Source organism: Chlorocebus sabaeus, chromosome 1 (assembly GCF_047675955.1).
Source record: "Chlorocebus sabaeus isolate Y175 chromosome 1, mChlSab1.0.hap1, whole genome shotgun sequence".
NCBI lineage: Eukaryota > Metazoa > Chordata > Mammalia > Primates > Cercopithecidae > Chlorocebus > Chlorocebus sabaeus.
In genome coordinates this window covers 48,333,894-48,350,555 of record NC_132904.1, presented here as the reverse complement: position 1 = coordinate 48,350,555, position 16,662 = coordinate 48,333,894, and the positions used below count along the sequence as shown (strand labels likewise).

Below are 16,662 nucleotides of genomic sequence, written 5' to 3'. Positions count from 1 at the left end.
AGCAGGCTCTGAAATTGAGGCAATAATTAATAGCCTACCAACCAAAAAAAGTCCAGGACCAGATGGATTCACAGCTGAATTCCACCAGAGGTATAAGGATGAGCTGGTACCATTCCTTCTGAAACTATTCCAATCAATAGAAAAAGAGGGAATCCTCCCTCACTCATTTTATGAGGCCAACATCATCCTGATACCAAAGCCTGGCAGAGACACACCAGAAAAAGAGAATTTTAGACCAATATCCCTGATGAACATCGATGCAAAAATCCTCAATAAAATACTGGCAAACCGGATTCAGCAGCACATCAAAAAGCTTATCCACCATGATCAAGTGGGCTTCATCCCTGGGATGCAAGGCTGGTTCAACATACGCAAATCAATAAACGTAATCTGGCATATAAACAGAACCAAAGACAAGAACCACATGATTATCTCAATAGATGCAGAAAAGGCCTTGGACAAAATTCAACAGCCCTTCATGCTAAAAATGCTCAATAAATTCGGTATTGATGGAATGTATCTCAAAATAATAAGAGCTATTTATGACAAACCCACAGCCAATATCATACTGAATGGGCAAATACTGGAAAAATTCCCTTTGAACACTGGCACAAGACAGGGATGCCCTCTCTCACCACTCCTATTCAACATAGTGTTGGAAGTTCTGGCTACGGCAATCAGGCAAGAGAAAGAAATCAAGGGGATTCAGTTAGGAAAAGAAGAAGTCAAATTGTCCCTCTTTGCAGATGACATGATTGTCTATTTAGAAAATCCCATTGTCTCAGCCCAAAATCTCCTTAAGCTGATAAGAAACTTCAGCAAAGTCTCAGGATACAAAATTAATGTGCAAAAATCACAAGCATTTGTATACACCAGTAACAGACAAACAGAGACCCAAATCATGAATGAACTTCCATTCACAATTGCTTCAAAGAGAATAAAATACCTAGGAATCCAACTTACAAGGGATGTAAAGCACCTCTTCAAGGAGGACTACAAACCACTGCTCAGTGAAATAAAAGAGGACACAAACAAATGGAAGAACATACCATGCTCATGGATAGGAAGAATCAATATCGTGAAAATGGCCATACTGCCCAAGGTTATTTATAGATTCAATGCCATCCCCATCAAGCTACTAATGAGTTTCTTCACAGAATTGGAAAAAACTGCTTTAAAGTTCATATGGAACCAAAAAAGAGCCCGCATCTCCAAGACAATCCTAAGTCAAAGGAACAAAGCTGGAGGCATCAAGCTACCTGACTTCAAACTTTACTACAAGGCTACAGTAACCAAAACAGCATGGTACTGGTACCAAAACAGAGATATAGACCAATGGAACAGAACAGAGTCCTCAGAAATAATACCACACATCTACAGCCATCTGATCTTTGACAAACCTGAGAGAAACAAGAAATGGGGAAAGGATTCCCTATTTAATAAATGGTGCTGGGAAAATTGGCTAGCCATAAGTGGAAAGCTGAAACTGGATCCTTTCCTTACTCCTTATACGAAAATTAATTCAAGATGGATTAGAGACTTAAATGTTAGACCTAATACCATAAAAACCCTAGAGGAAAACCTAGGTAGTACCATTCAGGACATAGGCATGGGCAAAGACTTCATGTCTAAAACACCAAAAGCAACGGCAACAAAAGCCAAAATTGACAAATGGGATCTAATTAAACTGAAGAGCTTCTGCACAGCAAAAGAAACTACCATCAGAGTGAACAGGCAACCTACAGAATGGGAGAAAATTTTTGCAATCTACTCATCTGACAAAGGGTTAATATCCAGAACCTACAAAGAACTCAAATTTACAAGAAAAAAAACAAACAACCCCATCAAAAAGTGGGCAAAGGATATGAACAGACATTTCTCAAAAGAAGATATTCATACAGCCAACAGACGCATGAAAAAATGCTCATCATCACTGGCCATCAGAGAAATGCAAATCAAAACCACAATGAGATACCATCTCACACCAGTTAGAATGGCAATCATTAAAAAGTCAGGAAACAACAGGTGCTGGAGAGGATGTGGAGAAATAGGAACACTTTTACACTGTTGGTGGGATTGTAAACTAGTTCAACCATTATGGAAAACAGTATGGCGATTCCTCAAGGATCTAGAACTAGATGTACCATATGACCCAGCCATCCCATTACTGGGTATATACCCAAAGGATTATAAATCATGCTGCTATAAAGACACATGCACACGTATGTTTATTGCGGCACTATTCACAATAGCAAAGACTTGGAATCAACCCAAATGTCCATCAGTGACAGACTGGATTAAGAAAATGTGGCACATATACACCATGGAATACTATGCAGCCATAAAAAAGGATGCGTTTGTGTCCTTTGTAGGGACATGGATGCAGCTGGAAACCATCATTCTTAGCAAACTATCACAAGAACAGAAAACCAAACACCGCATGTTCTCACTCATAGGTGGGAACTGAACAATGAGATCACTTGGACTCGGGAAGGGGAACATCACACACCGGGGCCTATCATGGGGAGGGGGAAGGGGGAGGGATTCCATTGGGAGTTATAGCTGATGTAAATGACGAGTTGATGGGTGCTGACGAGTTGATGGGTGCAGCACAGCAACATGGCACAAGTATACATATGTAACAAACCTGCACGTTATGCACATGTACCCTAGAACTTAAAGTATAATAATAATAAAAAAAATTTTAAAAAAAGAAAAAAAAATCATTATATAAATGTATATTTATTGACAAAAAAGATTGCCACAATACATTGTTGAATAAAAAATATGTGTATAATAAAAGCCCACCAATTTATAGAATATCAAATATTTATGTGAAAATCAAATATATATGCATGTATAAGTTTCACAAAATATAATTTAACAAAAATATTAACATTGGCAGGGTGCCATAGGTTATTTTTACTTTCTTACTCTTATGGTTTGATATTATTTAGATTTTTTATACTTAGCATGTCTAATGTGTGCCAAAATGAGGAAGCTATTTCTAAATCCAGTACATCACTTAGAGATTCAAAAGAAATCACCCAGATCTAGGATAACTTGCTATTAGTCTGGGGGCAAAAGCCAAATATTAATATTAGTTTTTAAAACCCTCAAAATTACAGGGCAACTTCAAATGAGTATCTTAACATCAAATGAAGAAACCATAAACATTTTCACAAAAGCTTGTCCCACTCTACCAAAAATAGGTAATAGATCAAAGGTAAATAGCAAATAAAAACATTGCCACCTCCCTGTATAATTAGACTTTAAAAGCTTTCAAGCTACATTTTTAAATCCTGCCTAAAGCCTGTCTTTAAGCCAAACCCACTTCTGTTTTTAGTAACCCCCCTCCCCTTACCTTCTTTTTATTATTTGAGTTAGCAAGAAAGTTCAAGTATCAGATGGGTGGTTGGACTAAATCAGCCGAGATTCAGTGATTCTGAGGTATTATTTAAAGTACTAAAGTGCTTCCAAAACACCTGTAACAAATTTTGTCTGCTTTTTCATTAAATTGTAGCATTGCATGATTAAAACTGAAGTCAAGAATTAAATAATTTTTTAAATTTATTGATGCATTGATTTTACTAATATTATACATAGTGAGCCACTGAATTAAAACAACTGTCTTCAAAGCATTGATTCTCTCAACTAACTTTTAGGAAAATATCAATGCCTGGTCTTTCATATATCAAAATAAAAATTACACATTAAAAATATCCTGTATGCAAATTGAAGTGGGTTTTCCAGGAGATGTGATTGTTGCATTAAAACTATTGCTATTTCCTCCAAAGCTCCATCAATTTAAAAATTTCAATTCTTCACTGTTATTATCACTTTTTTTGCTTACGGCTTTACTAGATTAAACCCATGTTTCTTGAACTACATATGCTTAGTTTTCTTTTTCCTTAATAATCATATTAAATTATGCAGAATTTGAATATAAATAATAAAATGTGAAATTTGACTTTCAGTAGAACTGACATTAAGCTAATGTCCAGTATTTTTTTTAAATGGAGATGTTAATAATTAAAAACATCACAATACTGAATAGAAAATTGTGTCTCCTAATGCAAAAGGTTAGAGTATTTGTGAGGTATCAAGGAAGACAATTTAAGATGCTACCTAGTCCACCACTCTGCTGTTCTGGAAGAACTTGCTTCCTCAAAGAAATAGGAATTTCTCCTATTCTTAAAGATCTCCAAAGGTAGTTATTATTGAAGCCACCTCATAATAGCTTATTCATATATTCTATGTTGCTCAACCTATATCTCTTCAATATTATTTTGGTATTGAGGGCCACCACTTAGAAGGGACATTGGCAAAGCATTCAAGAGGAGAATGGCTAGGAAACTTTATGGAAACCATGTTACAATAGAATGGCTGCATGTTCAATGATGGTGGTTGGAATGAACTTGGAGATCATGGAGTCCAGTGGTTATCAAACTCTTAGGTCTCAGGACTCCCTTACAGTCCTAAAAAGTATTGAGGGTCCCAAAGAGCTATTGTTACATTTATCAATACTTACTATATTAGAAATTAAACTTTAAATTTTTTAAATAGTTATTTTAAATAACAATAATAAACCTATTACATAGTATTATAAAGTATTTTATGAAATATGAGTATAATTTCCAAAATTAAAAAAAGAGAGAGAAAACTAGCATTGCTTTACATTTTTGCAAATCTCTTAAATGTCCAGTTTAGAAAAAGACAGCTAGATTATCACAGGTGCTATTGCATTCAATCTGTTGTGATATGTTGGTTTGGTGGAAGTACATGAAAAGTATCCATTTTCACACAGATAGAAAGAGGCAGAATGTTTTAATAGCCTTTTCAAATAATTGTGGCTATATTACATCAAAATTTGACAAGTAATCACTTCTCAAAGGTTAACTGCAATATGGAATCTAAAACTTGAATATCAATAAACTTTTTGTATTCCATTACTCTAAAATCAAATCACCTTTAAATGGATCTTTAAGCTATACCTGACTTTGTAACACCATACATTACTTCATTTGAGAAATATTGGCTCACTGAGTTTAAAACATTGACATGTTCTATTATGCAATATTGTAAAACCACATTTCTTAATATCACCACCCAATCTTATCAGAAAGGTTTTTAAGTATTGGGAAGCAATCATGATTGTGGTGGTGGGTAAAAGCTTTCCAAACTACTCATTTGCTCTTGGAAGCTCAAATTTTATTGACAAAAAAGTGTCACTTGCTTTCCTCAAAATAGGCAGGCTCACTTTGTTCATTTTTGAGAATATGTCTGCCAGGTTTTTAAGTCTAAATAACCATTGTGTGTTTGTTAGTTGTTCTTTCAAGTAAAAAATGGTGTTCTTTGAAAAAAAGTAGTTAGTTCAACTCAATTACAAGTGATTTTCCTCAAGATAACCATCATACTTGGGTATGTAGTGTAAGTGCCTTATACATACTTCCCATTTCAGCACATAGAGTATTAAAGAAGAGTCAAGAGTTAATAAAATTAATAATTTTACTGTTTTATCTACAATGCCCTTAAGTGAAACTGGCTTTGTGTTTGTTTGTTTTCATGAGTGGTAATAATAAAGAATTCAATGACTACTAACATAATTTGGTGCCACTGTCTTAATGTGTGCTAAGGCACCAGCAGTTTTAACCCAAAATTGCTCTGCATACTCAGTGCAAATGTCAATACAGTGAAAAAGGCAACTAGCAATTTCCCATTATGATGAAAATAGTTTTGACAACATGCCCTCTGAAAGGGTCTCAGGGATCCCCTGTGTCCACAGGCCACATTTTGATAACTGCTGATCTACTCGGATACTCCATTTTGCAGCCAAGGAAATTACCTTAGTTTTTTTAAGCATACAGTAAGAGGCAATGATACCTAGCACAGCAAATGTAATATAGTAAATGCTGATCAAAATTAGTTTCTTTTTCCTCCTTCCCAAAGAAAGAACAATACTTGTGGCTGGAAATTACAAAGTGGTAGGTTGTAGTTCAGTCCAAGATAAACCTTTTTTTTTTTTTTTTCAAGCTCACAAAAGCACTTTTTATTTGAGGCAAAGAGAAGTCTTGCTGAAAGGGTTACAGTTCCAAGCAGTCAAAACTCAACTGTTATTTGCACTATTTTGACCTGGTAGATTTTGCTTCCCTTTGGTCAGAAAAGGGTATTCAGGTTGTACTTTCCCCAGCAGGGCAAAAAGAAGGGCAAAGCAAACTGGAAGAGACCTCTACTCTACTGATAGGGCTCTTCAGATCCAACATCAAGCTGGACACACCCTTGCTGGCCACTCTACAGTTTGCTGGCCACTCTACAGTTTGCTGTCCCACTGCTGAGTGACACAGGCCATACTACCTTTGCAATGAAAACAAATGAGGCAGGAAACACAGGTATAGGTCACTTAGGGATGAGCAGGCAACCACAGCTTCAAAACTCTTCATGGAAGGGGTAATCCTTGTGGCAGGCACAGCTCACCAAGGCACAGATCCTCCAGTTCCTGTTGTAGCTGAGTGAGGTGGTCACATCCTGGGTGCTCAGTTCAAAGTTAAAGACCTTAACATTGTCAGCAATGCGTTCTGGTGTCACAGATTTGGGGATGACCACCAAGTTCCTCTGCATGGGGAGCCGGATCAGGACCTGGGCTGTAGTTTTATCGTGCTTGGCTGTGATCGCCTTGATCCTGGGATCCTCCAGGAGGGAAGGGTCCTCAGGCTTGGCCCAGTACCTATAGGGAGAGCCGAGGGGGCTGTAGGCAGTCACCACAATGCCTTTGGGCTGGCAGTACTGGATTAACTTCTCCTGAGTGAAGTACGGGTGGCACTCAATCTGGTTAACCACAGGCTTATCCTTTAAGTCAGGTTCGTTTAAGATCCTCTCCACCTGGAAATGGTTGAAGTTGGAGATGCCAATAGCTTTCACTAGCCCTTCATCCACCAGGTCTTCCATGGCTGCCCATGTGTCCAGAATGTTGGTGTCACTGGGAACCACACTGCCTGATTCATCCTTCCCAGGCTTAAAGCCAGTTGGCCAGTGAATAAGGTAAAGGTCCAGGTGGTCCAGCTTCAGGCCACTGAGCATCTTCTGGCAGGCTCCTTTCACCAGGCCCTTCTCATGGCACATGCACCACAACTTACTGACAATGAAGAGCTCCTTACACTTCACCACCTGCTCCCTGAGCTTCTCCTGAATGGCCACCTCCACCTCATTTTCATTCTGGCACACATGGGCACAGTCGAGGTGGCGGTACCCAATATCGACGGCCACCTTCACAGCCTCAGTCACCTGGCATGGAGGGGGCTTCCAGGTGCCCAGCCCCAGGATGAGCATCCTGGTACCGTTGTTGAGCACGAGGTGGCTGGCCATGGCTGCTGCACTCCCCAGACTCCCACCCAGAACTGTGCCTAGTTCAGTCCAAGATAAATCTTTTAAAGCAATGAAATAAGTTGCCTCATCAAATAGAAGTTGTCAAAGTTGAGACTGCATGACTCTTTACCAAGAATGTTGTAGAAAGGATTCTTACAGAGTTTAAAGTTGTACCAAAACTTAGCTGATTATATAATCACCTAAAAATCTTTTATAAAGTTCAAATTTCTGGGCCCCACTCCAGACTTCCTAAACCAAAATCTCCTTGAGTGGACCAGGAGTTTACATTTTTTTAAAAGCTCTGGAGGTGACTGTTACAGTTGGCCTAGATGGAGACTGGTATTCAGGAACTGCTGTATCAGTTCTCCTCTAAAGTCACTACCACTCTACGATTCTACAACTTTATACTATCCACACCCACTAGGAAGAATACCTTTACACTTTAATGTAACATACCCTAAGCCTACTTTAATAAATTATATGGTCAGGATCAAGGTATTTCAGGGTGAAGAGAGGAGGAATTATTGTTGCATTTCCTTAGGCCCACCAGTTCACCTCTGCCAACATGTGTAGCTGAATTGTAAATCAGAGATAGGATTGCATAAATTTGACACATTTTTACAACTGCCAACACTTTACTGCTCTCCTGAAAGAATAATTCAATAAGAGCTATCTATGAACAAAGCGGTCAGTATAAAAAGAGTGTCTACACACACAAAAAAAAAATGAGGGCCAGGTGCAGTGATTCACACGTGTTATCCCAGCACTTTGGGAGGCCGAGGTGGGAGGGTCATTTAAGGTGAAGAGTTCAAAACTATCCTGGACCCCCGTCTCTACAAAAATTAGCCAGGCAGCCAGGTGCAATGGCTCACACCTGTAACCGCAGCACTTTGGGAGGCCAAGGTGGGCAGGTCATGAGGTCAGGAGTTCGAGACCAGCCTGGCCAACATGCTGAAACCCCATCTCTACTAAAGATACAGAAACTAAGCTGGGCATGGTGGCGCGTGGCTATAATCCCAGTTACTCAGGAGGCTGAGGCAGGAGAATTGCTTGAACCCTGGAGGTGGACGTTGCAGTGAGCTGAGATCTTGCCACTGCACTCCAGCCTGGGTGACAGGGCAAGACTATGTCTCAAAAAAAAAAAAAAAAAAATAGCCAGGCATGGTGACACACACCTGTAGTCCCAGCTACTCAGGAAGCTGAGGCGGGAAGCCCACTTGAGCACAGGAGGTTGGGGCTGCAGTGAATTAAGATCATGCCACTGCATTCTACCCTGGGCAATAGAGTGAGATCCTGTCTCAGAAAAGGGAAGGGAATGAAAGGGAAGGGGAGGGGAGGGCAGGAGAGGAGAGGGGAGGGGAGAGGAAGGGCGGGAATATTTAGAAGACCGCATGTCATTACTTTATAAAGGTATTTTACAAAGGCAGCTTATCATTATGAACCAAGATCAAATTACAGACCACAAGCTTCCAAAAACTATTTACAGAATCACCATGTGACTTAATCCCCAAAATTTGTATTTTGACATCTTCACTAAAGAAATATTCCGGCCGGGCACGGTGGCTCACGCCTGTAATCCCAGCACTTTGGGAAGCTGAGGCAGGCCGATCATGAGGTCAGGAGATCGAGACCATTCTGGCTAACACCTTCTCTACTAAAAATACAAAAATAAATTAGCCAGGCATGGTAGCGGGCGCCTGTAGTCCCAGCTACTCGGGAGGCTGAGGCGGGAGAATGGCATGAACCCAGGAGGCGGAGCTTGCAGTGGGCCGAGATCGCACCACTGCACTCCAGCCTGGGCAACAGAGCGAGATTCCGTCTCAAAAAAAAAAAGAAAGAAAGAAATATTCCACATACTTCATAAACACAAGGCAGCATGGCAACCTGACAAAAATCAAATAAAAATTTCACAGTGAGTAAAAAAGAATATATTTTGTAACTTTTCACCTAATAAACTTGTTCTCCTTTATTCCTTCATGCCCGTTGCTTTTCTTATCAAAATAAACTTCTTTGAAATAACTTTTGTTATTTTTAAGATCTGTTTTTTTAAGATCTTTTTTCTTACAGCCTGTGTGATTTCAGAGATAACTAGTTAATAATAATAGTTTTTAAAAAGGCAAAGGGTCCTGTATGAGTAGGTCTGGAGGAAAAAAGTCATTATCAAAACATAATCCACAGACTATCTATATCAGAACTGCTTAGAGTGCTTATTAAAATAAAAAATTTGTGAGCAGGTGTGGTGGCTCATGTCTGTAATCCCAGCACTTTGGGAGGCCAAGGTGGGCGAATCACTTGAGGTCAGAAGTTTGAGACCAGCCTGGCCAACATGGTGAAACCCCATCTCTACTAAAAATATAAAGATTGGCCGGGCATGGTAGCCCTGGCTACTCAGGAGGCTGAGGCAGAAGAATCACTTGAACCCAGGAGACACAGGCAGCAGTGAACCAAGATTGCGCCACTGCACTCTGGCCTGGGTGACAGAATGAGACTCCACCTCAAAAATAAAATAAAATAAAATAAAATAATTTTAAAGATTATTAAAGCTCCACCCAAACCAATCAATTCTATGATTCTGAGAGTTGGCCCATTAATCTAATTTTAAGCATTCTTCAGATAATTCCTAAAATTCAAAAACTCCCAGGCTAAAGAGAAACTGTGCTAAATGAGGGTATGCTCACAAAAACTTTTGTGGAAAAATGAAAATTTTGTAACTCTGTAAAATGTCTTATTTTACAGAAAAGATTCTCAATGATTTTGGAGTTCCTGTTTTATAAAAATAAAATAACAATGTTTTCTTAAATATAAGGAGGTATTAGAAACTAGACATTGGAATTTACCTAAAAAATTAAGCCTTAGTTAATTGCAGTGTGCTTTTTAAAAAAATCTGAGATAAAGATACAAGCAATTCTTCAGCAATTCAACTAATATTTCTGAGAGCCCACAGGATGAACAGCATGAATATGGATATCTAGGGATACAGGACAATAAAGCATAATCCCAGACCTCCAGGAATGGCATTTGGATTCATTGTAAGATAGATGCTATAGTTAGAATAGTCTTGCTTTTGCAGTACACTATCATATCCAGAAAGAGAAGAGGATTCCTATCCTTGCTGAGTTTTCTCTTCCTGAGTTCTGCTCACAAAATGGAGTAACAGTAGAGTGGCAGAGATTTAAAAAGCAATCATTTAACAAAATCTTGCAAATAAACTTTAATTTTTAAGACCATACCTCTTTTTAATCAGCGTATTTTATATAGAGTAGACATATAGAAAAAACTGAGGCAGGGCCATTCTTTGTACTTGTTCTAGATAATTAAATCAAGATAAATTTAAAGACAGCAAAAGATGGTCAACTTTAATCTTCATTTTTTAAAAGTCTTCTTGCTACCACTCTCAGTACCACTCCCTCTTAACCACAAATAATGACTTCAGTAATGAAGCGCTGTAATTTAAAAGTATCAGGCAAATAACAGCAAGTAACTTAGATGAGTTGACACCGCCTGTTGCGCAAATATGTACTTAGACTATTATAAAAATAACAACTGCATTATCAACTGGATACAGACCAGAACAACTTATGGGAATACAGAGAGTCAGCATAGTCTCAACTTGCATGTATGTGGCACTTTACATTTTTCAAGCATTCCTAAATTTGCGGTAGAAATTAAAAGGAAGAGAGATGCTGAAAGAAGAGAAAATAAAGATTTGACAACTATGGGCTAATTATCTAAAAGTCCTAATTTCTAGAGTAAATCATCCTTACTCATCATTTACTGGATGCTTACTCTGTGCCAGACACTGTATTAAGCCCTGAGAAAACAAAAATGAATGCAGTAGAGTTGGTGACTTCAGGGAGTTCACAGCCTAGTAAAGAAGACAAATAATTACAGCTTTGTATGCAATATGTAAAGAAAAGAAAGCAGATTATAAAACTATATAATGTCACTTTCTAAAATAAAGAAAATACTTTTAAAGATGAGGATGTTAATATTTACTTCCCAAAGTTTTTGTGGGGATTTGACATATGAAAATGCTTACTAGATGCGGTATGCCTTCCATAAATGTATTTCCCTTTTTGCTTTTTCCCTAAGACTCAAATGAAATGAGCTCAAGTCACATCTTAGGTGATGTGGTGGCTAGTATAGTCACCCACTTTTTAAAGAGGAATGCCTTAAGGGTACAAGACCCTACAGTTGTGTCCTTGGCAATGCTACCACATTATCACACCTAACAAATAAACACTGTAGACCCACTAGGAGCTGAGTTGCACACTACAGGTTAGTCCTTCTCAACCTTACCTTAGGTCTTTTGCTCACTCTCAAAAACAAAGAAACAAAGAGGATCATATGGAGAGATCCTGCTTATCATTTTACTGTATCTTCTTCATAACAATTTGAAGATTTCACTTTGAAGTCCAGACAAGATCTGGCCTAGCCTCGGAGGTTGCCTCACATTCTAAGTAAAAATATCAGGGATAGCAGAATGAAATGTGCCCAAGTTTACAGGCAAGGAAACAGACATACAACTCACTTAGGACCACATGACAAGTTGCTGACAGAGCTTTCATTTGAAGTCAGAGTTTCCCATTACTAGGCATATGACGTAAAGCCAAAAAGGGGGGATAAAAATTATATTCACATACTTTTTAAAAAGTAATAAAAGACTATGTTCTTAGGAAAAGGACTGAGAGGAATAAGCTGTTAACAAAGGCTGCCAATGGGCATGGGACAATAGGTAAACACTATCTTTCCATTTTTCACATTTTTCTAAATTTCCTTAATGCTAAACATTTTAAATTGGAAAAAGTAAATTAAGCAAAAAAAGTATGCAGTTCTACTATTTTATACAGAGTTCACACTTGTGAAGGTCATAATCTTGAGCAACATTCAGAGTATTTTCTAAATTGTCATTAACATGCAAGTAAATCTTCTAATTAATAATGTGAGTTCTATATCCTACCTCCAAAAATAAGTGAAAGTTTAAAATACAGGCAACTCACTAGTCATAATATTATGTCATTATGTGGTTATTAAAACTTTTATTTGGAACCCTAGACAATAGCATGAGAAAACATTTGTGGTGTGTATCCACTGTATTATATAATAGTCATAGTCAATAGAGTTATCTAACTATCTTTAAATCAGCAATATTCCTTTGAAAGTATGGTCTGAGATAGATTAACTACTTTTTCCTTGATAAATAACTTCAATTTAAAAATGCAACACAGATTCATTGCTAAAACTGAATGAGATAACACGTAAAGCAATTAGTCCAGTACCCTGGCAGTTAACAGGTATACTTCACATAGCTAACCTCTTAGAGTAACAATGGCACTTCAAAGTATGAGTTTTTTAACCTTCTTAACTTTTTATTCCATTACTTCACACTCTACTAAAACAACAGGAACCAGAAGGCAGTCTAGTATAGTCAGAGAGTGAAGGCTAGGAGGCAGATCTAGCTTCAAACCCTGGTTCTGACATTTAGTAGATATGTAACCATGGGCAATTATTTAATTTCTCTGCATTTTAGGTTCCTCATTTGTAAAATAAACACAATCTCATCTCACCTACCTTAAAAGATTTTAAGGATAATAAAATGAGATTATCTACATAAAATATCTAGCAACATACTGAGCCCACAAAGTAATAAGTGTTCAACAACTTTTGGCAATTATTAGCAGGAAAAATAATTGCCAAATTTTCTGTAAAAGGTCAGACAGTAAACAATTTAAGCTTTGATAGCCATATGGTCTCTCTACCCAACTCTGCCATCATAGAGTCAAAGCAATTATAGAAATTACATAAATAAGTAGGCATAACTGTATTCCAATAAAATTTTATTTACAAGAACAGGTAGTGTGCCAGATTGGGCTCCCTGAACATAGTTTGCTTAACTCTGCTTTACTGGAGATATCTAAACAGTTCTCTTATCTATAACCCCCTAGGTATACTCCTTTAATAATCATCTCTTTTAGATCACTATTTTACAAAGTGTGTTCTATATACCACTTGTTTCCTGAGATATTAATAGATACTATGCCTTAATAAAATTCTATGTTCATATAAGTTTAGGAAGTTCTGAGTTAAACAGATTTTGGTTTTGGTGCAAGCACTAACCAAAAGAAAACTACAATATCAGACAAAAAAAGGGTTAAAGGCAAAGAGCATTATTAGAGATAAAGATAATAGTAACAATAATAGTAACAGTAATAGTAATGATTAAAAAGTCAATTCATCAATAAGATATAACAGTTCTAAGTTTATATAAACCTAATGCCATATTCTCAAAATATTTAGCTAAGCTTGCCAGAAGTATAAGAGAAGTTCATAACTGAAAGTAAAAATTTTAAAATGCTCTCTGGAAAAATGATAAAATAAGTAGACTTTTAAAGGCAGAAAAATGTAAAAGATTTAATTAATACCATCAACAAATTTGACCTAATTGACATATTTATCATGGTACACCCAACAACTGCAACAAGTGCACAAAAAGCAGTATTTTTAGGCAAACATCATACCATGATTCTTAATAATAAAATGTCAGCAGCATTTTCTTTGAGATAGAGAATGCAATAAAGATGCCCACTACTTCTATTTTCAACATTGCATTGGAAGTATTAGACAGTACAATCAGACAAGAAAAATACACGCAAAATATAGAAATTTAAAAGAAGAAATCAAATTGTCACAATTTGCAGATGATATTATTATATAGAAAGAAAATTCAAAATAACCTACAGATGAAGAATTATAATTAACAAATGGGCTTGGCAATTTTGTTTTATGCAAGAGGATTCTACAAAAAATACATTGTTTTTCTACATACAATCCCAAGCAAAATGAAATTTATAAATATCATCTATATAAAACTATCACAAATATCAAATACCTAGGTAAGACTTGTAATGAAAGATATGCAAGGCCTCATTGCAATAAACTATGTAACATTTTTGAGAATAAGTTAAGACTCAGCAAGTGGAGAGCTACACTACATCATGGATCAGAAGACTCAAAATTATAAAGAAGTCAATCTCCCCAAATTAATCTAGAGATCCCAGTGCAATTCCAATCTGAATTCCAACTGTGTGTGTGTGTGTGTGTGTTATGTGTGTGTGTGTTATGTGTGTGTGTGTGCATAATACGCTAACTTCATTTTGAAATTCATATGAAAATCCAAACATCCAAGAAAAGCCAAGAAAATCTTGTGCACAAAGAATAGACTTGATCTATCAGATATCAAGATAAACTATAAAGTAACACTAATTAATACAGAGTAACTGGCACAAGAGGAGAAAACCGTTCCTTTGGAACAGACTAGAGAGCACAGAAAAATGAATAAAAACTAAGCAGGTATATGTACTTGATTTATAACAAGTTGACACTATTGAACAATGAGGAAAAAATAAAGTTTTGGTTTTTGTTTTTTCAATAAATGATGTTGGCTCAATTAGACATTCATATGAAAAAATAAAATAAAACTTGCTCCCTATCTCATATCATACGACGCAAAGATCAGTTCCAGGTGGTCTATGGGTCTAAATCAAAAAGGTAAAACAATGACTAGAGAGTCCTAACTTGGGATCAGTAAAATCAGTAAAACTAGGGGTTCTATGGAAGGCCTTCAAAGGTTCCATGAACACCTTAAAGTTATATAAAATGATTTGTATGTTTCTGGAGAAATTACCCATATCTTTCATCACCTTCTCAAAAAAAATACACTACCTAAATAAGTAGCTTGAGAATGTCCTCACGAACTCAGGGTAAGAAAAGATTTTTTAAACAAAATATTAAAAGCATTACCCAAAATGGGAAAAGTAGATAAAATTTGATTACATAAATAATATTAAGCATTTCTGTTCATCAAAAGACACCATAAGAGAGTAAAAGGCATCTTTCAGTGTGGAAAAAAGGTATCTACAAAACAGAAAGGATGCCATTGGTACCGCTACTTAGGAGTTCCCTGGGCCAGTTCTGATGTTAACCAGAGCTGCAATGGACAGTCCCATGTGAGTGCAGACTCACCTTGCTCGTATCTCATCCCAAGCATTCACTGAACATTCTGCCACCTTCTGCTTCATGACCTTCTCTGAAGGCCATGGAAATATGTTTAGCGCAGCACAAGCTCAGCTTGGAAGATGGGGTAGTAAACACCACTGGAAGAAACTTAATCAGCATTGAATAAGTGCTTCAGATTCTCCTCCTTCAGGAAGGCTTTCTGTGCTCTTCTCAGAGGTTCTAGAAGAATCCAGTTCTCATTGCCTATAGTGTGACCTTAATAAGAAGGAGGCTTTTTCCTTCTTCCAAACCTCACTACTCCCTCACTTCTACTTCCTAGAATTATTTCCCAAAAAGCTGTCTGTACCCTAGTGCTTATCACAAGGCTCTACTTTTGTTGGAATCCAGACTAAGACTATAAACTGGTCTGTATCCGGAATGTATTGGAACTCCTACATATCAATAAAAAAAGACAAGAAATTGAATAGAAAAATGGACCCAAAAATGGATTCATAAAAGAGGATTTCTATATGGCCAATAAACATCAAATGTGCTTAACTTCATTAATATTTAAGGAACTGAAAATTAAAATTATAAGATGTCACCTCATAGCCACTAGAATGTTTAAACTATAAAGACTGATAATATAAATAATGGGAGAAAGTATATGACAACAGGAACCCTCATACACTGCTAGTGGAAGTGTAAATTGGAAGAATTTGTACAACAGCTTGACATTATCCAATATAGATAAAAATACCACATCCTATCATCCAGAAATTCTACTTCTAAGAATTTATCCAACAAAGGTGCAGGCATTTGCACACCAAGTATACAAGAATGCATTATTCACATTAGTCCCAAACTGGAAATGTCTGTCAACAGCAGAATGGGCAAACTGTGACATAATCATAGAATGGAATACTATAAAACAATGAAAATGAGCAAATTACTGCTATACAAAATAACAAGAATGTATCTACAAATCTTATATGAAATGAAAGGATCCAGAAACAAAAGGATATATAAAGTCCATTTATATAAAGTACAGAACAGACAGACCAAACAGTGTGTTGTATAGGCATGCATGCTCTGGGGGTGAAACTATAAAGAAAAGCAAAGAAGTGATTATCATAAAAGAAAGGTATTGATGTTTTCCCTTTGGAGGAGGAAGGGGAGTAGTGGTTGGCATCGGAAGAAGAAAGGCTTCCAGGTAACACAAACACTCTATTTCTTAACCTGGGTGGTAGTTACACAGATACTCACTTTATGATAAAAATTCTTCTTTTGTGCACATTTCCATTT

The 16,662-nt window shown here is 36.9% G+C and overlaps 1 protein-coding gene and 1 pseudogene across 6 annotated transcripts in view; both read right to left on the bottom strand.

Moving 5' to 3' along the window:
• The window catches only part of SOX6 (SRY-box transcription factor 6), a 655,459-nt gene that overhangs the window by 519,723 nt on the left and 119,074 nt on the right, over window positions 1-16,662 (bottom strand). The gene's annotated exons all lie outside the window — the stretch shown is intronic.
• Window positions 6,379-7,362, bottom strand: LOC119624210 (aldo-keto reductase family 1 member B1 pseudogene; annotated as a pseudogene).